Source organism: Peromyscus leucopus, chromosome 13 (assembly GCF_004664715.2).
Source record: "Peromyscus leucopus breed LL Stock chromosome 13, UCI_PerLeu_2.1, whole genome shotgun sequence".
Classification (NCBI taxonomy): Eukaryota; Metazoa; Chordata; class Mammalia; order Rodentia; family Cricetidae; genus Peromyscus; species Peromyscus leucopus.
This window is the reverse complement of record NC_051074.1, coordinates 41,814,780-41,838,154: the sequence shown is the minus strand read 5'-3', so window position 1 is coordinate 41,838,154 and position 23,375 is coordinate 41,814,780. Positions and strand designations below refer to the sequence as shown.

At 38.4% G+C, this 23,375-nt stretch overlaps 1 protein-coding gene across 1 annotated transcript in view; it reads left to right on the top strand.

Annotated features, from left to right (window-relative positions):
- Vwc2l (von Willebrand factor C domain containing 2 like) overlaps nt 1–23,375 on the top strand; it is a 157,727-nt gene that overhangs the window by 48,060 nt on the left and 86,292 nt on the right. The window lies entirely within an intron of this gene.

The window sequence follows — 23,375 nt, the reverse complement described above, 5'->3', positions numbered from 1 at the left end:
ATTTCTCCATGTTCATGACTCAAGTGTATGGTGTCTTCCACAGTAGAGTCTTGTCATCTAGTTCAAGAGAGTAGCTAAGAACAATAGCAATATCCTGTAATATTAGGGGGCGGGCTATGGGACCCCAATGGCTGACAACTCTGAAAGAGGTAATGCATTGCTGATGCTGGAGTTTTTATGTGGCTGTGGTTTTCCCATTATAAGGTAACTCCATTTAAACTAGTTTTATATATGTATAAAATTTAGGAAGCTTCTATTGTAGTAGGATTTCACATTGCTTTTTTTAAAAGGCTTTTGGTGTTATTTATCCCTCCCTTGCCTTTCCATCCTCTACCCTGCTTTCCTGTCTCCCACTCCCTTTAACTCTTTCTAATATGCATTATTTTTAAAAGTCTTATAATTTGCTGCTAATATATTAAAGTAGAATTGATACTAATGTATTTATCTTGGGTCCTAAAACACTGCTAAACCTAATTACCAAATACAGTGGGCTTCCTTGAGATTTGGATTCTCTACATGTTGTCTATGAATGACTCCAGGACCATAGCCTCGTCACCAATTCACGTGTCTTCTGTCCTTTCATCTATTACGCTTGCTAGGGCTTCTCATACAGTGGTACAGGGCTGGATGGAGCAGTAAATGGGACATCCTTGTATTATTCTGATACAAGAAGAACTTCAAACTTTCCAGATAAGTGTCATTTACCCACAGATAGTTTTTATGAGTACTATTTGTTGAAATGGTCATATATGGGTATTTTATTAATATAGTGATTGCACTAATTTATTCCCCAGTTTTAAGTCAATGTTACATTCAAGATGTAAACTGCATTTAGTCATAATTTGGGGTTTTTTTGTTTGTTTGTTTTGAGACAGAGTTTCTCTGTGTAGTTTTGGTGCCTGTCCTGGATCTTGCTCTGTAGACCAGGCTGGCCTCAAACTCACAAAGATCCACCTGACTCTGCCTCCCAAGTGCTGGGATTAAAGGCATGCACCCCAACTGCCCGGCTAGTCATAATTTTTACACTTGCATTTAATTTGTATAAAATTGTTCAAAATTTTATCAACTAATCTTACAAATCATATTACTCTGTATTCTTGTCATTTATGGTTTTTCTAGTTTGGAATATTAAGGCATTGCTAACTATATATAGTGAATTTTGACAGTATTTCTTAATTTTCTGGAAGAGTTTGTGTAGAACTGACAGTAGTTGTCAAAAATATTTCATAGAATTTAGCAATTCTAGATTGTCAGAACTTAGTTTTCTCTGTGACGGTTGTCATGTGGAAAGACATGATACTTGTCTAAGTCTGGCTTAACTCACTTAACATGATGATCTATAGTTCTACTTATTTTTCTGCAAATACCGTGATCTTATTCTTCTATATAGCTGAATAATGAGTGTGTGTGTGTGTGTGTGTGTGTGTGTGTGTGTGTGTAAAGTTGTTTTTCTGTAGATTACATATAGTTCAATCCTTTAAATATAATCCAATAATCTCTGCTTTGCAACTGAGGTACAGTTACATTTATATTTGGTGTAACTATTGATACATGGTTAGGTTTGAATATTTTATGTCTTCTTTGTTTACTCCTCCTTTCCTTTTCTTTCTTTTGGGCAAATATTGAACTCCTTTTTGTTAACATTTAGATATCAAGCAGCAATTGTTTATATGGTTATTTTTCTAGTTGGTTTGGAGTTTAAAAATGTAACTTTAATTTTTCAGACTTACCTTTTAATTAGTACTTATCATACTTCACATGTAATGTCATCACCTATAATGGTAACCTAAATTAAGATTGTCATGTAATTTATTTGTAATTTTTAGTACACTTTACTCTTCATCACTTAGTTTTATTTTGTCTCAGAAGTATATGGTCTTATAAACAGAAATAATAAAAACTATGCATTCACCCATGAATTTATTTTTAATGATATCTACTTCTTTACTGTAATCCAGCATTCCCATCTACCCTACTTCTTCATTTGGAGTAGCTTATTTTATTATTTCTTGTGGTAAAAATGACTGGTGGATTCATTAAGCCTTTCCATGTCTGAAAGATTTAGTCTTGGGACTCCAAAGATTACTAACTTGCAGTGATTGCTTGTTTGTGTTTTATTTCTTTCAATATTTTGAAAATGATGCTCTGCTTCTGTGTTTTTTGTAGATTTCATTTGTACAAAATACCACCTGTCATTTTTGTCTCTGTTCTTATAAATGTACAGTACTCTCACCCAGTGCTTTAAAAGTTTTTCCTTTTATTCAACTTTGTGTGTCTCAAGAAAGTGTTCCTTGTTGATTTGTGTTTCCTGTGCCTACTCTTTTGAAGTTTTTTGGACCCATAGATTCATACCTTCCATCAAATTTAATTTATTCAAATATTTTTATTCTTCTCATTTTTGGAAAAATCTAAAAATTGTCCTCATGGCTCATGATTCACTGTTTCTCATTTTGTGGAGAATCTGCTGTTTGCTTTGCTAGCTCTCTACTCTTTTCCTCTTGTAATATCTGATCTGCCAATCATTTCTCCTGTGTCTATGTTCACAGTTCACTGTTTTACCTATACAGGTGAGACTGGTACTCTACATGTGTTTTTTTTTTTTTTTTTTTTTGGTTCACACTTAAGATCTATGACGATAAAAGAACAATTGTTTTTAACATTCCTGTCTGTTTATCCTGACATCTTTGTAGCTCTGTATCATTTTTATTGCCTGCTTCATCTCCTTGCTTTTAGTCATGTAGCCATACTTCTTGGTGTGCCTGGTAACTAAGAATTACATGAGATGTTATAAATACTGCATACTTTTGAATACGACAATCTGGTCATCTGTAAATATTTTATTTTGCTGTAGGACAAGTTGCTTGAAAACACAATGATCTTTTTACACTTGGATTTTAAGATTTGTCGATCAAGATCTGAACAATACTCAATCTAGGACAATAATGTCCTACCACTGAATCAAGATGCACCAATTCGAGTGGTGCACTTGGTACCTTATTGTGTATAGAGCAGTTTTCTGAGGTCATTCATTCTCTAGCAGCTCCCCACTCCCAAGGAATTTACGAAGTAAACATGCTGATAAATAAATATCCCATTGAATATTTGACCATCTTGGGTATTTAGATCTTTAGATCTCTCTCTCTCTCTCTCTCTCTCTCTCTCTCTCTCTCTCTCTCTCTCTCTCTCTCTCTCTCTCTCTCTCTCTCTGTGTGTGTGTGTGTGTGTGTTTCTCCCCCCTGTCTGTATGTGTGTGATAATAGCTCTCTCTTCATCAGTTCTTTGTCCTCTAATCTCTCCTCCAAATTGCAGCCTGACTTCTTCAACTTTGTGAATCCCCTGAGTTCCCCTACCCAATGCTATGGCCTAGAAACTCTCAAGGCAGAAACATGGGGGCACTCATAGGACTGACTCCCTTGATTTTCCTTCTTTGAGGATTCACCGTCCTTCACTACCTGATGAGCAATGACATGAAAGCCCTTGTCTCTTCTATTTCACAGTTTCTAGAGGAAAACTTATAGCTAGCGAAATTTAAATACTCATTTCCCCACAATAACCATCAGATGGTAGCCACTGAGTAAATATTGAGTACCTCTTATGTTTTCACCACTAAACTGTTCTAAATGATTTCTGTTCCCTAATACTATAGCATGTTATAAGGTTTTTTCACCTTTTCATTTTACCATTTAAGTAAATAAGGGAGGTAGGAGTTAAAGTTGTGAAATATTGTGTCATATACCTAGTAAGTTATTAATATGGCTTTCTAATCTATATTTTTAATATTTTAAAGACTGTGTTTTGTAGCACTATGGTTATTATTTATCATAAAAAATAGAAATAGGACATTTAATAATGGATTTTTTAATTATGCTTCCCAGCTAAGGATGTTAAAGCATTTCTAATTTACCACCTTAAGAATTTAGCTGACTAGTAGACTTTTACAAAAGATTTTCTATAGATCAGCAGGAAAAGAAAATTTATATTGCAAGAACAAAAGTGATAAAATGGAAAGAATATAAAGTGATTAACTTTATCACTCAACTTCGTGCCAAATCCTGAGAATAAGAAGCCGCAGTTAGAAGAGAATGCAAGCATTGAGAGTGGGAGAGAACGGCTCATTCGACAGAACACCAAATACTGTACTTGATTGCTGACCCAAGAAAAAACTGTCGGACGTTTCATTACCTGCTGGCTTGTGAGCTCTTTTTCAACAATGTTGAACAGGCAGACTTCGGAAAAACTTAATGTCACCAATTTAATCTTCATTAAAATTTCCCAATCAGTTTTTACTTAAATATACTACAAAAAATCATATGGTCTGATAGCCACTTAATTTCAGATCATGGTATAAATGTTTTGAATGGATAATCACTTGGTATTTTCAGGACTATAAATAAAATTTGTATCTTACAGTATCTGCAAAATCATCAAATAATTAGATCTACTACTGGACAGGATATGTCAAAAATAAACAAAATGTTGTAAAGCAACAAATTCCATATATATATATTGCTGATTACTATATGAAATATTCAAGAATGACCAAGCATCTCTAACCACAGCCTTAAAGGAGAAGCTGGGTGACTTTGGGGGCTATACCTCCTCATTGATAGCTCTTTAAAACACCACAGTTATGCTATATTTAAGAAAAAGCTATAAGGTATTTAAAATCTATATATCTCCTTAGACATGGATAAAAGTAAAATATCACCTTGAAAGTCATTTGAGAAAAGTAATGAATTTTCCTGAACCTCTCTTTATTCTGTTCAGCTATTTAAAATTTCCTGCACTGAAGCAAAATGTAAACCGAAGGCTATTTCAGTTCTGTTGAAGAAGGGACTAAGAAAGAATCGTGGCTCTACAAATGAATACTTATGATATGATTATTTTTCTTTATAGTGTAGCTGTAAAAACTAGAAATAGAAATGATTCTCCCCACATATCAGCATTCTCCCAGCATCCAAAGAACTTGTGGCCAGCTTCATTAGAAGCAGAGACACTTTGATACTTTTAAAGATAGCTGATTTTATAAAGTTAAAAAAAAAAAAAAAAACAGTGTGGAATTGGCAAAGGCCAGCAGCATGCTCATATGAATCTAGGCACAGTCTCACTACAGAATAAGTATACTGTAAGGAGAGAACTGGACTACAGACTCTATGAATAAATTATTTTCCCAATGATTTCCTGGATAAAATTAGAGATCATAAAATAATGGGATTTTAAAGCCAAAAGGGGACCTTGAAAATCAGTGGGTGTAAATCCTTTATTTTGTACTTGAAGAAAAGATGACGCAAAGATGAAAGGTGAACAGCGGGCTGTTGAAAGGACTGGAGCAGCAAAACCAGGAAAGAATCTAGTGCTACTTACTCTCAGGAACCCATAGTTTTACTAAATAAATCCATATTCTGTATGATACCCTGTAGGTACTTATTGGTTTGTTTTTACCTAACAGTGTTGCTCATACAGTTTTGTGACAAGTATTTTATAGATTTAATTTGTTTTTACATGCTTCTGGGAGTTGAGTGTCAATCAAACGATTCTTAAGGTTAGTTTTGATTTTGCAAATACTTGTGCAATTACAAGTAAAAATATGTGGTTAGAATCTCAGTGACAACATTTTCACTAAAAAGGAAAAAAAGGGTGGAAGAAACAGCGTGACCATATGTTTGGGAAACATCATACCCAAGTGCATCTTTGGGGATGAAAAAAAAGTCAAATTGCTTCTTGGAGAAGAGATAGAAAATCTTTGTGTTAGAATGATGACAGTTTTTTTTTTTTTCAACATTTCTATTTCTCATGGAGCATGTTTTGTTACTGTTGTAAATATAACTCATGCCACAATTAATGAAAACATTGATTTTTTATGCTTAATGCAGTTTAACATGTTACATATTGCCTTCATTCATAAGTCTGCTTATTAAATAATATGCCCCAGATTCTGTGCTAACTGCTAGAAAAATAAGATCCAATTCCTACCTTTAAGGGAAATCCAGGCATGATGGGAGTCCAGCAAAGAAAATAAAAATGAGGCAATGAGTTTATTGTAGTATGCACCAAGAAAATTAGAAGGAAATGTTGCCAAATAGTGTCTAGAGGGAGAAAAAAGTAAGTGGAGCACTAAGTCACTTTGACTCTATCATACAAAATTAGTTATAAGTAACCAATACAGTAAAATCTACTGGTGCTTGGGTTTTCCATACTGCAGAATATCTGAGGTGTGTCCACTCACTTTCTTCAGCACAGATGCAAAGAATCATTTCATGCATTTGCTATTTAATCAATGTTTAATAGCTTTTCCTTGGATTCTGGCTATGAGGATGAAGATTTACATAATGTCAGGAATTAGCACATTGAATACTAAACATTTGTGATAAGTGTCTAGCTCCTAACCCCACAGAAAGGAACAAAGACCTAATAGAAGGTTTTAGAAAATTAAAAAATTATGTTTAAGATTGGATCCTAGGAAATAAGGCCTGAATGGGAACAGTGATTTGAATTTATCTGGGAATTTCTCTTCTTTCTCCTCACCTCCACACCACTGGTTGTTTCTCACTGTCTTCCCCTGTGACTCCGACAGTCAGAGTCCTAACTCATCTACAAAAATTTCACACTGAAAACACCAACTAGAAAAGAACAATCTAGTTCCCAACGAAAGCACCTGTGACTCATTCCTTTAGGTCTCAGAACTTGAAAATATTGACTCATTCCTGTTGTTTCTGGATCCTCAAGAGCAAATACCTAGAATCTATCTCAAGATTCTCTACAAAAAAGAAGTTTCACCCTTGTCAACGAACAAGGGTGCAGTAAAAGGAGATGTATGCAGTTATGTCACACTCAAATTTAGGCTCAAATATGTACTGTCGTGAAGTATATGTTCCTCATTGCAACATATCTTTCCCCAGTGAGTTTAAACTAATTTTAAAAGGCAATCAATACTGTTTTCAATAACTTTTACTATATTCAAGCATACCTCAGTAATCATCCCAACTTATGAAGGTGACATTATGTGGGTTTGCTGTGTGTTGCCTACCTAAAAATTGTAGGAAAGAGAAAATTTTCAAAGTCTAAACCATGCCCCTTTGATCATACAGTGCTCTTATTCTGCACCTGGTCTGTCTATGAGGATGTGCAATTAAAATGGAAAAGTAGGTTATTCAAGGAAACTCATTGGGTGGTGAAATTGGATGAATGAGTCAACTAATCCATCAATCAAAGGGTAGAGACAGAATGGGTAAGGTAGAATTGTTTTGAGTACTGAATGGTGTATCGATTATATGAGAGTGAAAGCTTCTATGAAAGTAATTTTATCTGTGAAACAGACATCTCTTAGGCAGCTATGTTAGTCACTTTACACACGTAGTCTAATTGCACCTTCACAATAGCCCGTTTACAAAGGAGACTGAAGCATAGAAAATTACCTTCTACTCACTCCATGACAAAAAGGTTGCAGCACGGGTATGCACTACTATTTCCTATCAAAAGTCCCCACCCAGTCTTTCCACGTAGTCAATGCAAGCTCTACGAACACAATACCTGGATATCACAGCTCATTACTCATCAACAGAGAAAAGAAAACCAAGTGGTAATTTGCGGTTCTAGAACAGTTTCACAGAATGATGTAAGTTTTACTGCTGTAGCTATGCTCCACATATTCTTAAACTTTCTCATTTTCTCTGGTTACATTGCTGAGTACCTAATTACAAATGACAGGAACCCTGGTTCTAATTGGCTTAACTCAAAAATTCTCAAGTATCTGAAAAAAAAAAAGTGCTCCACACTTTAAGCCTATGTAAATCCTAAGACCTTGACATTAGGGAAGAGCTGACTTTCCTTCTTCTGTATTTCTCTTCTTGGTTAGCTTTGGAGCTCTGTCATGGTGATGTGATAGTTTCCAGAGCTCTAGGCTTTCTTCCTCCTCTATGTATGTTCAGTTTTGGAGAAGATATTGTGTACATTCTTTATTCTAACATACATATCAGATTTGATTTGCATTGGCTTGAGGTGAGAATAAACCCTCTCCTGAACGAGCCCTCTTGGACAAAAGATGTAATTCTCAGCTTCCCAGTCACATTGTAATTCCTGAAGCTAGGAATGGAGAAAATACTACAACCATGTGGTAGTGAGAGTATATAATTCTCCCAAGAGAAATAAGAATAATATATTTGGGGGGGGGGATGGGAAGCGGCATGAATTAGGAAGAAAGTATAAATACTATCTTTGAAACCATGTGTAGGGATGAGAAGGCAGCTCGGTGAGTCAAATGCTTGCTATGCAAACATAAAGACACAAGTTCGAATTCCCAATGCCCTGTCCATGTATAAGGTTGGGCATAGTTGTGTAATTTGTGCTCAGTGCTATGGGGAGGGGAAAGACGGGGTGGGATCCCCCAGGGCTTCGTGGTCATCCGGGCTAGCAATTTTGATGAGTTCTACATTCAGCGAGCAACCCTGTCTCAAAACATGTGATGAAGGAGCCAGGAAGATGGCTCAGCAAGTAACAACACTTGCTATGAAATCTCACAACCTGGATTGGCTCTTTGGAACCCACGTGGGGAAGACACCTACAAAATGTCTTCTGACCTCCACGTGCCCCTGCCTCCAAGCAAATTTTTAAAAAGTTTTATAAAACATGATATGGAAAATGACTGAGGAAGATACCCAATATTGACCTCTGGTTTCCACTTGCACATGCATAAACACACATACACCCTACACATATACATGCACCCCATACATGAATACATACATACATGGATCTCTCTCTCTCTCTCTCTCTCTCTCTCTCTCTCTCTCTCTCTCTCTCTCTCTCTCTCTCTCTCACACACACACACACACACACACACACACACACACAATCTCCATATGCATATGCATGAAAACTACTGATGTGTGACAGTAACAAATACATAAAAGGCACCTTAAAACTAATCAGCCTTAGAATATAAATATACCATGGTCATGCTTCTGAATGTCTGCCTCATACATGATGACTGTGAACCAGCTTTCACTACAAAGATTCTTGTTAAAGCTACCATTAACCAGGACAGACAACAGGCTGAAAAGACATAGCTCACGAGTCCCAGCTCTAGTCAACAGACATTTCATGTCACCATGGTAGCAAAATGGAGCCTAATCCTGATACTGGCTGTCCTCACCTGGTTGCTGTGAAGGTAGAATTTTCTGGTGTCATCCATGACAGAATTCATTCAGAGCTCATAACTTATATGGCTGTCCTATGAAATAGGGAGAACTGCTTATTTCTCTGGGACCTTAAAGGTGGGCTGGCTTTTTCAGTGTGATAATGTGTATGTAATATGCCATAAGTAGACTTGAACTTAAGTGCTACACTTCATAGGTAATCAGAGGTATTTGGGGATGGTAAAGCTTTGCTTTTGTTTTGGTTTTTTTCAGTGATGACCTTCAAACATCATATTTTGAAATCTCTTTTGGGAAACTTCTTCATTTTGCAAATAATTAAATGGCATGTCATTTGGTAATCAAAAGTAAGCAAGGGACAATATTAAGTGAAAACTCTGGAATAGTCCTAACATCATCTGAAATGAAACAAACTGCTTAAAAGCTAGTACAAAATTAAGTCCCTTTGGCTCATATCTTAATGAATGGTACGAAAGACAAAGAAATAGGCAATGATAACAGACACATACCCAAGATGCCAGGAAGTACACTTTGTGTCATCGATGCAGTAATTCAATGTGTGATGTGGTTAAGCTGCTCTAGCAGATGAAGCCCCAGTTTCAAGTGGTTTAAAACAAATACAGCTCATTATTAGTTGCATTAAGGCCTAAATAGCTTTTATTTACTGGTCAATAGTCCTCTTAGAGGCTGAGATTCTAAGACCCAGACTCCTTATCTCTTAAGAGTCTATCATACGGAAGTTGTACCTAACAGGAGGCTCAATGGTGTGGTGGCATCTGTATTCTATATTCATCTACCTCCTCACAGCGTCTAATGGAGGATTGCCTGTGGTAGATCTTTAATAGACTGGGCCAACATGGGGACATTTTACTTTTATGCAGAACTAAATGAAACTATAGAGGGAGGCATGTAACTATTCTCCTAGTATGTGTGGTTTTAGAGGCATGCATACATCTGGCTGACACATCCAACCCCCAAAAGCATTAAGCCCATAATGGTAACCTTTTTTTTTCTGATATGGTTTCTTATGTCAATACAACTTAGTAATTACAATTTTAACGACATAGAAAATGTAAGTGTTTTAGAATGAGAACATATTGCTTAAACTGACCTCTAAAAACTTAACCTATTAACATTTCCTGAAACTTGTTTCAAGAAATATCATTTTTATGCCACCTCCTTGGTGAATATTCCTGTGGGAATGTATACACAGGGACACACAGTTGATAGTCTGATATCTCTGAGTTTCTCACAGTAACTAGTCCAGTCCCATGAGAATGTAGTTAGTCTCTCTTAATGACCTATTCACCTATTAAAACTCCTACCATTTCTCCACAATACTAAGAAAATTTCAACCTAGTTTTCTGATAGGACATAACATACTCAACCACTACCAAGTAGAAAAGTACTAAATGAGCCTCATCATTCAGGCAGAATAAAAGAAGAAGAAGAAGAAAGAAACCTAAAATCTATCTGCAGCCACTTTTTTTTTTATCTTGTGTAATCTTTGTAAAATGTGATATGGGTCAGCAGGGTCATCTGTATCTATAGACCTAAGCAAAACTCAGCCATCATCCAGATCTCATTAGCTCATGTCTAGGTGAGATGATCAATTACAAATTCCCTGATTCTGTGCAGAAAGAACTTCACCATCACAGATAGTTCTCCAAAATGTCATGCCAGGTTTGACAATGTTATACATGAAAGATAGGGCATGCAAAGTGGAACAGATGGGTGAGTCATCACATCCTAATTTCCAATAATACCTCTAAATCACAACCTACTTAGAAACACTGGAAGAAAACCATGTACTATTTGCATTGAAGGTGTGTGAGTATCTCTCATTCTATAAAACGAGTGTCTTTCATATGTAGACGGTCATCATCTAACTTAAGACCAAAAGAAAAGATCAACACACACAATAGAAAGTGGGATGACAGTGACAACATTGACTATGGTCCGTGCCATTTCCAGTATGGCCCTGATCAAGTCAGTTTATCCCTTTGGAACGTGATATTCCCTTTTGCAATACAAGCTAACATAACATCCATCCCACCTGCTCCTCGGGTTTCTTGCAGCATTAGATGTGAATGCAAAAGTTTTGCTGAATGGAAACTATAGAAAGTGCAAAATGTGTATTTTTGGAAAATATAAAAATACTTAATGATGGGAATTAATCCCAATATTGAATAACTAAGCCACATCTTTTGTTCACTGGAATTTCTTCTTCAAAACCAACAATGCCATTATAAATGCAGTGAAGTGGCTTCGAGCAGGGTTTATGCCAATTGTGAGAACAGCTCTCCAGTGCAACCTGTATGACCTTGAACCAGCTCTTTATCCTCCTAGCAACTTAGACCCCCCACGTGAATCAGAGAAAATAACCTGCTCTTCATAAAGCAATTGGGAGATTAAATGAGATAGTGTATGTAAAATGCTTCACATGGCACATGGCGCTAGTAAATGCTAGTAATTTATTGTGCCTCTTAGAGGAAGGTATTAGATGCTATTTATCTTGCGCTTGCTTCTCCCAGCTTCCCACCCTGCTTTGAGATTAACAGAAATCTTTGGAGTGCTGCATCTCAAGGGAAAAGCAGGAATCTGCCTTGGGAGAACAGCTCTCTCGGTTGCACAGTGGCCTCGGGTGGTCTTAACTTGGTGAAAATCATTTGTAACTGCTCAACACGGAGCTTACCCGACTTCAACAGTGTTTCTTTGGAAAGCTTCACATTGCATGTGTAAAATGTCCTTCTTGTGGCCATTGGACCGAGACGTAGTCTCAAAGTAATTCTCTCATTGTTGCATATCAGCGGAACATTTAAAAAAAAATAGGCATCTGTTTAGAAATCTCTTCAAGAGTAGGTACAAATGATATCTTTTCCCCAAATGGCTCAGGGAAACCCAATACAAGTGCAAATGCCTCACTGGCTGAGCAAGTAGCCTAAGCAGTGAAGTAAGTCTTGGAATCCTTCGACTGGTGCCTCTTCGTTAGCAAAGAAAAGCCATGGGGACAGTCTTCCATTTAGTGTAAAACGCAACCTGCCCATATGATTTTGAAATCTGTAGATGCCTTAGACATTTGTTTTTTCTCACCTTGGATAAAATGTATACCACTTTTTTTAAAAAAATAAATAAACATGTGCAGGCATAAGTAGGAGAGACTATTCGTTTAGTCCTGTCATTGGGAGAGAGAGAGAGATTGCAGTGGAGAGTGACAGGGAAATCAACTCAACACACCTCACACCTCAGGCGGAGTCACTGCTTGTGCCCATGTTACCATGTGGAATTCAGGGTTGATATTATTCCTTCTGGTTAGTGAATAGAAAGCTTGAAATCTGATTTCAAGTGAACTCTATCAATTGTCAAATGTTAGCTAAAAAACAAACAAACAAAAAAGTGCAACGTTATTTGAGTTAACAAGATATAAGCACAGTCCTGACTGCGGGCTTCGTGATGTCTGACAGGGACAAGGATTCCCTTTGCAGACGCTAACAGGTTACAAAGTGATTTTTTTTTCCCCAAGATGGCATTAGTGTTATCAAAACTGGAAGTTGGACATGGGTCTCCTGGGCATCCACCCCAAACCAAGAAGACCAGCCTGTGTTCTCAGAGCCAAAGCAGTGACAATATTGTTAATAGAACGCATGAAAATAGAACAGAGTATTTAGATGTGTGGGCTCTATTGTTTCTGCTTCTCTAACTTTTAATGTCTCGACAGGTTTTCCACTCTTCACATATTGATAATATGATAACTCCCCTGTCTTACTTTCTCGGGGTGATGATAATTCTCCCACTCAGAGGACACAACCATTTGCTTTGTGGCTAATGTTTTGTAGATTTAAGTAACTAAACTGCAGTCAATATTCAGAGTGCTTTGGTACACAAAGGATCATTGCATCATTCAAATCAATATCCCCATGGTATGTATACATAACAAGTGCCTGTATATCTAGCTTACTTCATCCTTAAAACACGCTGTGAGGTATACACACTGAATTTTAACACTCTCCATGTAATATAACAGTTACAAAAATGCTCTTTGGGTTACAGATCAGGGCATCCATGCCAAACACTAATGAAAAGGAATGCATTTGGACATAATGCATCTGATTTCCTCAGCTTCTCATGCTCCCATGCACCACAGGCATAAAATGAAAAGATTACTTGTGGTTACCTGGTGGGTTAATGCCACCCAACCAAAAGCTGGATGACAGCAGGCACTGAGGAGCAAATTAGTAGGTAGTGGGGAAATAGTGATTAAAATCCGAAGTTGGCCTCGCTGCATCCATAATTATATTCATTCAATGCCTCTGTGCATTTAGATGAAATAACTAACTCTCTCTCTCTCTCTCTCTCTCTCTCTCTCTCTCTCTCTCTCTCTCTCTCTCTCTCTCTCCCTCCTCCTTCTTTCTCCCTCCCTCCCTCCTTCCCCCTCTCCCTCTCCCTTTTCCTCTCTCCTTCTCTACCTCTCTCTGTGTGTTTCTGTACCCCTCACTCCTCTCTTCTCCCCAATTCCTTCACTTTCTGATCATCCTCCTCTTCCCTCCCCCCACTCTTCTCTTCCCCCTTTCTCCTTTTATGCTAGTGAAGAATTTTGATATTTCATCTACTTACAATTAATGTGGCCTCGGTTTCTGGAATGCTGGGAATAAAGGTGTGTGCCACCACTGCCTGGCTAGGGATAATCATTCTTATCCTGTGATAAAACATAAAGTTCTAAAATGAGGGGCAGTTATCTGTGTCGATTTATCTTGGATTTATTAAAATAGTGGCACACCTCTAGCTACTGCCTGATCCTTGGGAGGACTGAGGCATCATGAGAGTGTATGAACGGTGAAAAGGGATAGATTCCAATTAAAAAGAGCCTATCATTAGTGTGACCACTCAACTCCCCCGTGAGGCTGTGAGCATCAGTGGCATTGGGAGAAACCAGAACATGCTGTCCTTCCAGCCATTAGTTTCCTAGGAGGCATAGCTGTGCGTCCATATGACCATCAACCTTTGCAAATAGACAGTGGTCATCCTTGGTTCAACTCTACTGTGGACTTGCTTTTCTGCCACTAATCTGTGGCACCATTTTTGCAACCCCTTTCTGGTTTATAGGAACAATCTCTTATGCGTCTGTGGACACAGACTCTGGAAATATGAGACACCCACACAGCCATCCTTAGAGCACATCAAAGACAGAGTGCCAACACATATAGAATACTGACTACCTCAGGAAAGAGCTCACTTAAGCCTACCAGATCTTCTTAGGCATCAGTGATTACTATGTCCATTTCTCTGCTGAAGACACAGAGACTTAAACACATTAAGTGTCTTCTCTAAGATCACATAACTAGTGAATGACATCAAAGGGTTGCTCCTGGACTGGATGTCTTAATAAAGCCTTACTTGTGTTGAATATATAATGGAAGTCCCCATCTTTCTTTGAGCTTCTGTCACGATTCAGTCTAGAAACTGCAATAGTGAGGGAACAGCTTGCAACTGCAGACAGCCGTTTCAAAAGATAATTTTGTGTTTGGTTTATTGACTAACACCAGCGTAGGTTATGAACTAATGTGGCTCAATTTTTTCACTCTCCCCTTCTTTAAACTTCAACGGGACTTACTTTGCATCACTTTTAAATTAAAATTCAGGTAAGACTTTGGGCACAAAGATATTTCACCTGGTTAATTAGACTAACGTAATATCTTGATCGAAGCCCTAAACCTGACTTAATGTTAAATATCCTCTCCTCTGGCTTCAGCATGAGAAGTAGGCACAGTGAGAGGGGACAGTATTCCTGCCCTGTGCGGCCACATGCTCGCCCCTTCTGCATTCTCTCTAATTGCTCTTCCTAAAAGGGTGAGGAACATTCTAAATAGCACTATTGAGCAAAACCCCAAGAAACTTCATGTTACTCTCCCCTCTCGGGAACCCCACAGCTATACAAAGAGGAATGTTTGAGCTTCACTGTCTCCTTATTCTGCAGCAAGACTTGGTTATCCATTCATTCACCTGCATTACTTTCCAAGCTTAGTAGGGCCTTTTAGCTTTCCCAGGCATCAGCCAGATGCGGGTCTTCTATATATCCTAAATATAACATGAATGTATTTTAAATCTCTCATGTAGCCACCTCATTAAGTTTGGAATTGGAGACAAGTACCACCAAAGTGAAGTATGTGGTTTGAGACAGATCAGCTGTTTGCACAAAGATCTGTTTATCAGGCTCACTTTCTGACCTCTGCTAATAACTGTGATCATGTAGGACAGCGTGAGAATTATGAGCATGTTATTTAACTTTCAGCTTTTCATTGCTATCACAAAACAGTTGCAATAAAAATAGAAAGGTTTGTTTGGGCTCATGGCTTTGGAAATTTTAAACCATGGTCACCTGTTCCTGTTCATTTTGGCCTGTGGCAAAGCAAAACATTACAATGGAGAGAATGTAGCAGAGTGATCTTCTCAACTCTTGATGGCCAAGAAATAAAATGAAAGGAGAGGCAGATGTTTCATAACCCTCTTTGAGGACACATCCTCAATGCCCTAAGGCCTCACACCAAAACCCACATTTCATAAGAGCCATCTCTTTGCAAAACTGCTAAGCCTAGTACATCTAATACATGTTTAGCATCCACATCCAAACATTAGCAAATAGATTTCCTCTTTTAATTCTGCACTTGAGTAAAGTCATCTCAAGCTGACTTTGTTATCAGAATGTATTAGTCCTGGTTCTCTAAAAGAATGTAACTGATAAGATATATATATATTCTATTTATTAGACTAGCATGTAACAATGTGATCCAGGTAGTCCAACAATGACTGTCTCACATAAAGAGGCTGAAAATCCAATAGCTGCTCATTTGTGAGGCTGGGTATCTCTGCAGTCCCAATCTGGCATTAAAGACCTAGAGGATTCCTGAAGAGCTGATGTTGGAATACAAAGATGTTGGCTCTAATATTGGTAAACAGCTACATAGTAGGTGAATTTACCATCAAGAGTGAAGGCAAATAGAAAAATAAACGAAGTTTCCTTCTTTATCTGGGTTGCCACTTGAAGGTACCACCACATTTAGGTCTTCCTTTTCAAGTAATCCAGTCAAGAAAATTCCTCACAAGAGTACCCAGTGGCTTATATTTTTGTTTATTCCAGATTGAGTCAATTTGACAACCAAGATTTGCTCTCAAACACAACAGCCTGATACTTATAATTGATGGAATAAACTTCCCCTTCTAATACCTTTATACATCTATTCATAGTAGTCAAATGATTCTCTGTTGTCTTAATATTTTCCTACATTGTTACTGTATTTATCATTTTAGTGACTGTATAATATTTCACTTTGATTTTGTGTGATATGTGTTCTGTAGTTAGCAGGTTAGTCAAATTTTTAATCATTATGGAAAGTACTGGGCTGGAGAGATGGCTCAGAGGTTAAGAGCACTGACTGCTCTTCCAGAGTTCCTGAGTTCAATTCCCAGTACCCACATGGTGGCTCACAACCATCTGTAATGAGATCTGGCACCCTCCTCTGTGTACATAATAAATAAATAAAATCTTTTAAAAAAAAAAAGAAGAAAGAAAAGAAAAGTACCTAGCCAAAAGAACAGAAAGAAAGAAAGAATGATCTGGTCTCATTGTTTCAGAAGTGTCAGTTCATCATGACAGGGAAGGCGTAGCAGAGTAGAACAATTAACACCATGGCTGTCCAGAAAGGGGGGGATCTGGTGGCTCTAATTGCATTCAGTCATTCAGGCCCTCAGCCTCTAGGATGCCATCCTATTCAAAGGATATCTTGCCTCCCTAGATGATCCTTTTAGAAAATGACATCAGACACAGCCAGACATTACATTTACTAACCTGCTAGGTGTTTCCCAAACTGGTCAGATTACTGTTTGGATTTATAGAATTTAAAACTACAGATTTTAAAACTTTGAATTTTCATGTCATTTCTGCATCCACCAAAATGAAGCAATCAAAAATTATAAAACTTGTTAAAGGCCCACCCTCTCAAGTAATTGACTGTACCTCAATTGATTTTTTTTTTCAATATAATCTGGAAATCAAATGAACAGCATAAAAATTGCATCCAATTAAATTGTACTCATTTTCATGTTTTAGTATTTTGAAAATGGTGACTAGGTCCTAATTTTGTATACTAATAAAAGAGATAGATAACTTCAATTAACAAAACTAGAAAAAAAGCCAAAAGTAGTTAGTGTTGGTAATTTTTTTTGTAAAGTGTGCTTGACTAAATGCAAAAAGATGATCAAATGCCATCCCTAAATGATACTTAAAGAGGTACAAGCAACTGATTAATGGATTCAGAACATTTGGAGTGACTCTCTAATTAGAAGGTGGGTGCTATGCAAGAATCCAGGTTCATCTGCAAATACTTGAAAATCTCAAAGAATCACGTGCAACTCAGAACTGTGTATCTCTTTTCACATTTAAACAAACCAAAAGAACAGAGTCCAGGGCTGATTTCTTGAAACTAATGAAGAGCACTTCTTGAAATTAAGGGCCCTGCCTCCTTCTATCTTGTTGCTCCTCTATACATTATTGCCTTTCTTGAGGCCCCCCTCATGATCCAAGATGGTTGTGTTCGATCAGGAGTCAAAATATCTGTGCTCCCCACTTGAGAAAAGAGGAAGCAGCAAAAATAGATGCATTTCCTTTCTTACAGTACACACATCTACCTGCATTCCATTGAATATAAACTAGTTCTGTGACCACAGCTAACAAAATAAGGTGATGAAGAATGATCATTTTTCTATAGGTCTATTGCCAAGCTAAACAAAGCAGGAGATTTATTTCTGATGAATAATATCTAGTAGTCTCTGGCAACAGAGGATAAAGTGATTTGTTTACTCATTGTACTTGTCAGGGTTCTCTAAAGTAACAGAAACTATAGAATGTATTCCCCCTTCTCTCTCTCTCTCTCTCTCTATATATATATATATATATATATAGATAGATAGATAGATAGATAGATATAGATAGATAGATATAGATATATGTGTGTGTCTGTGTATATTTGTGTATTTGTAGATAGATAGATAGATAGATAGATAGATAGATAGATAGATAGATAGATAGAATGATCTAGAGGGAGAGATTTATTAGAATGATTATATAGGGGATTTATTAGAATATATTATATAGGCTGTGGTCCAGCTAATCCAACAATGGCTGGCTCTGTATAGAAGGTCCAAGAATCCAGTAACTGTTCAATCCACAAGGCTGGATGTCTCAGCTCATCTTCAGTATGTGCCAGAATCCTTAAGAATAAGCTCTGATGTCAGTGAAGGAATGAACTTGCTAGAGAGGCAAGACCAAGCAGGCAAAGAGCAAAAGCTTCCTTTGTCCATGTACTTATAAAAACTTCTAGTAGAAGGTGTGGCCCAGATTAGAAGTGGGTCTTTCCACATCAAAAGATCTGGATTAAAGGTATGGCTTTTGGGAACACATTCCCTAGGAAAGGATATCTTGGTCATCCTTGACACAGGAATGAGGAGCTTGGTCCTGCCTCAGCTTAGTATACCAGTCTTTGTTGACTCCCCAAAGGAGGCCTTACCCTCTCTGAGGAGTGGATAGGGGTGTGATGGGGACGGGGTGGGGGGCAGGAGAGGGGAAGTGAGGGGGAAGTGGGATTGGTATGTAAAAATGAAGAAAATATTTTTAAAATAAATTTTTAAAAAATGAGGAATAAAAGATGTGTCTTCCCACCTCAAACATCCAGAACATAAGTAGATGTTCCCACTTCAAATTAAGCAAAAATCCCTCATAAATATGCCCCCAGTTTTGAGTTTTAGTTAATTCCAGATGTTGTCACATTGACAGCTAAGAATAGTCATCACACTATGACAGTCTAGTGCCAAATACAGAGTGCTGGGCCAATAGGAAGAACTCTAGGGACAGAGAGATGCATAACTCCAAAGAAGTTATCAGCTTTGAAGGTGATGATGAGGATTAACAGTCATCACTCCCATGTCCATCAGAGAGGGAGAGAGAGAGAGAGATAGATAGAGAGAGAGAGAGAGAGAGAGAGAGAGAGAGAGAGAGAGAGAATAAATACATATATTCAGTATGAGTCTCTGATTTTCTCTTGAAACAGAGGTGAGGTCTATTGAGCTCCTGGAGTGCTGCCGCAAACCCTCTGAACCTTGGCCTCCAGACCCCGTGATGCTTCTGCTGTCCTGACAGCAGGAAGGAGTATCAGACTAGACCAGTGAATTATAAGAGACTGCAAGGAATAAAAGGTCCAGCCGACAGCTAATCACAAAACTGTGAATGTGGCTATTTTTTTTTCCCTTTATTTCTATTTTATGTGTTGGGTGCTAGGCAGTGCCCACAGAGGCCAGAAGATGGCATCAGCTCTCCTGAGACTAGAGTTGCAGAGCGTTGTTGGCTGCCATGTAGGAGCTAGGAATCAGACTCAGTTCCTAAGAGCAGCCAGAGATCTTAACCACTGTGCTTCCCCTCCAGCCCAATGACCTTATTTTAGACCTTCTAGCACTGAAGTGACAGCTGACGGAGCGAGTGAGCTCAAGGCAGACCAGAAGAACTTGTGACACAGTGTTCTCAGAAAGCACTATACATAATAAAGGCTTCTGATATGCTTCACTGGAGATATTGGCTTTTACGTTTTATATACGCTATATTGTCCAAATGGGAAACAAACCTGATTTCAATTACTGCAATATTGACGTGGTTTGTAATTTGCAATGTGATAGCATCAGTACTATCATGACTAGTTCCTTGCAAAGGCATCGCCGATCCTTTATTAAATTCTTGAAAAAGAATTAGAATCTTCATTACCATGTTTGTAGACAGCATCTCCTTGATACTGGTGCCTAGAATGTCTTAAATTCTCTCTTGTTTGTTTGTATGAGGGATAATACAAGAAATGGGGACATCTCATAACACATACCAAATGAGCAGGCAATGCTCATGGTTGAAACATTGGCAAAAATATTTTCAGAAGATCCATGGGCATTTCAGACATGGCAGAATAGCAATAAGATAAATGTAAATATTATAAACAGCCATAAAGAGTTTGAGATTAACATTGAACGTAGCTTTTGGTGAGACTGCCCTGAGAAATATTAGCCTTAGGCCTTCAGTCCTCCAAAGTTCTCCAATGGAATTTGAGCCCGTGTCTAATAAAGATTTGTAATAACTTTAATAGACTTAAATAGAACCCCAAAGGTATGTAAGGCAAATTAATTCCTCCTAAATGATCTCAATTTCCAATCCCCCCTACCTCCAGGAGGATTCTTTGGCACGGGAACCAACTCCTTCCTCACAAACCCGGAAGAGGTTGCCTGCTCTTTCCTCCTGTCATACTTAGAGACATAAGTAAGTGAAAGGAAGAAAAAGCAACAGCTATGTTTCCATGTTGCTGCCAACTGGTTGAAAAATGCCATGAAGACGTTTTAAGTTTCCATTTATTGCTGATTTTCATCTCCCCGATAGCCACTTTTTTCCATTGGTCAGTTGGCTGTGCGTGCGTGCATACATGTGTGCGTGCGTGCGTGCGTGTGTGCGTGCGTGCGCGCGTGCATGCCTGCGTGCGGCGTGCGTGTGCGTGTGCGTGTGCGTGTGCGTGTGCGTGTGTGTGTGTGTGTGTACATACTTTGGCATCGTTTCTCAAGCTTCTCTAGGCCCACGCCTGCCTTTCTGCACGCTCTCCTTCAGCTGCAGCAGTACCACAGACGCAGTGGGCTCGCAAGCAATCCACTCCGACTCTCCCAGCCTCCCCGCTCCACAACGGGTAGGCTTGCAGTGTGGAGTTCTGAGCAGCTGCTTGCTTACGTGTCAAAGCCAGAGTGCTGCTGTGTAAAATGACGTCTCTGGTCAGAAGCCAGAGCTGGGCAACCTCCCCTGCTCCTATCTGACTCTGGATGGAGTTCAAAGTCAGTAAATTGCTCCTACATCCAAGGAAGCAGATAAATGGGGAGCATGGGATGAATTTAGACTCTGATAAACCATAACACAGTGATTTGGCTTAAATATTTTAGTTTTCTCTGTTATGCCTTCAATTTCAATTATTATGGCCAGAATAACATATCTGGCCAAAAATAAATAAATAAATATAAAAAAATTTTTGAATATTGCAATATGAGAGTCAATGCTTTGTTGTTGTTTTTTTTTTTTTTAAGGATTTGATGCCCAGAATCTCAATATTTCTCTCCTCTCATCTCCCAGTAGTCTGTCCCTTTATCAAGTTTGGATCACAAAACTCAGGACACCTAGGAAGCAATTTCCCCACATTTAGCCCTGTCTGATATGAAAGCGAGCAGTGGTGCATTTACATTGAATTTAAATAGATCACTGCTTCCTGTGATGAGATTTAAGGTGACTTGTAGCTAATTGGAACAATAACAATGGTAAGTGTGTTTGTCAGGTGTGAGAGGGAGAGATACTCTGTGTACAGACTCGAATGCTGTCCTTCATTTTTCAGGATGAGACACCTAACTGCAGGCGTTGACAGTTTCCTTTGGGCTCTTTAGTACAGGGTGTACACAGCGAATGTAGGGCCACACAGAAGGGCTTGTTTTGGTTTCTTGAGACTGTAATACAGAAATGCTACAGACTTAGTTAAAACAGCAGACATTTCTTCTCTAACCATGTTGGAGCCTAGAAATCTATAGTGAAGCTGTTGGGAGGTTTAAGGAAAGAACCCTTCCGTCCCCACCGAGTCTCTGGTGGTTTCCAGTGTCATTTGGTGTTCCGAGCCTTGTAAAGACATCACTCCTGTCTCTGCCTCCCTCTTTATATGCCCTGCCCCCTCCACTGGATCCTGTGGCTTCTTTCTTTCCTTCTACAGACACCAGGATTAGGACACTCATCTTAACCAACCTCTCCTTATCTGTTCTATAATTATGTGTGCAAAGGTCTTATTCTGAGACTGTAGAAATAGATTTTAGGGTGTGTGCTCTTCACCCTAGTACACAGAGCCAGGCAGTCTGGATTATTCTCCAAGATGTGGCACTACCTAACTGGGTGGCTGTGACTAACCTGCTTTACCACTCCAAGTCTCAACAACTTACATGACAAGCAAGTCGTTCCTTACTTTCCTTGGGCAATACCTTGGGCAATACTGAACCTGGGACCTAGCACACGCTAGATAATCGGTCTGCTGCTGAGCTACCACCCCTACCCTTTCTGTACTTATCTTTAGTTTAAAATCTGAGTAACTGGGATTACAAAACTGGACCAATAAGCCTGACTCAAAACAAAAGACTTTGAACCAAATGTTTTCAAGACAGCACCCCAAAGTCTAGCCATTTGGGATTATCCTAGGCACCCAGTTAGAGATTCCCCTGATTCCTTCTGTCAACAATAGCAGACATTTGCCAGTTAGGGCAGAAACAGAGCTCACATGACAGTACTAAAGTTGTTTAGTGCTCCTAATGGCACCGTCATGGGGGAAATCTTGGTTTAGTGAGGCCTACGTATAGGTTCAATCCAGAGATACTGCAAATGGCAGAAAGCGGGCTGATTTTAAATTTTAAAAGTTTGACTTGTGGCAGATTATTTTCAAGTCCCTATGTAACATCAATGAATGAAAAAGGAGGCCATGAATTTGAAAGGATGCAAAGAGAGACACGTGGGAGAGTTTGGAGGAAGGAAAGGGAAGAGAGAAATGATGTGATTATATTGCAATCTCAAAAATTAAAGAGATAGTTCTCAAAAGAAAAGGTCTTGAAACATGGTAAAAAGTGAAGTGACATGGTGAGATTTGTGGTGTCTTCCTCATATTTAATTTTTTTTCTTTGCAAGATGCATGGTCTTAAAGATTCTTGGCATTGGAGTATTAACACTGTCAAACCTTGCATACCCGTGAGATTTTAAACAACACTTTTTCCTGGATCATCTCCACTTTCATAAGATGATAATTGCTGAGAGCCAGCCCAGGCTAGGCAGGGAGAGAAATAACAAATATCTCCCACTTGTAGAAGTCTGTGTCTTAAATACAAGTAAATAGGGCAGATATGGTGTATAGAGATAAAGAGAAGAGCCTGGATTTGACATCTAGCTGTTTCGTTTATTAGCTGTGTGACATTACACTAGTTACTCAACACCTCTGAGTTTCTATTTCCTTATCTGGAACATAGCTCATAAAAATATAAATGAAAAATGTAAAAATCTAATAAAATATCTTCATTGTAAGCTGACCATAAAGACAAATACTAATGTATGGACTTCATTTGTCCCAATGGCTGTCACACCAG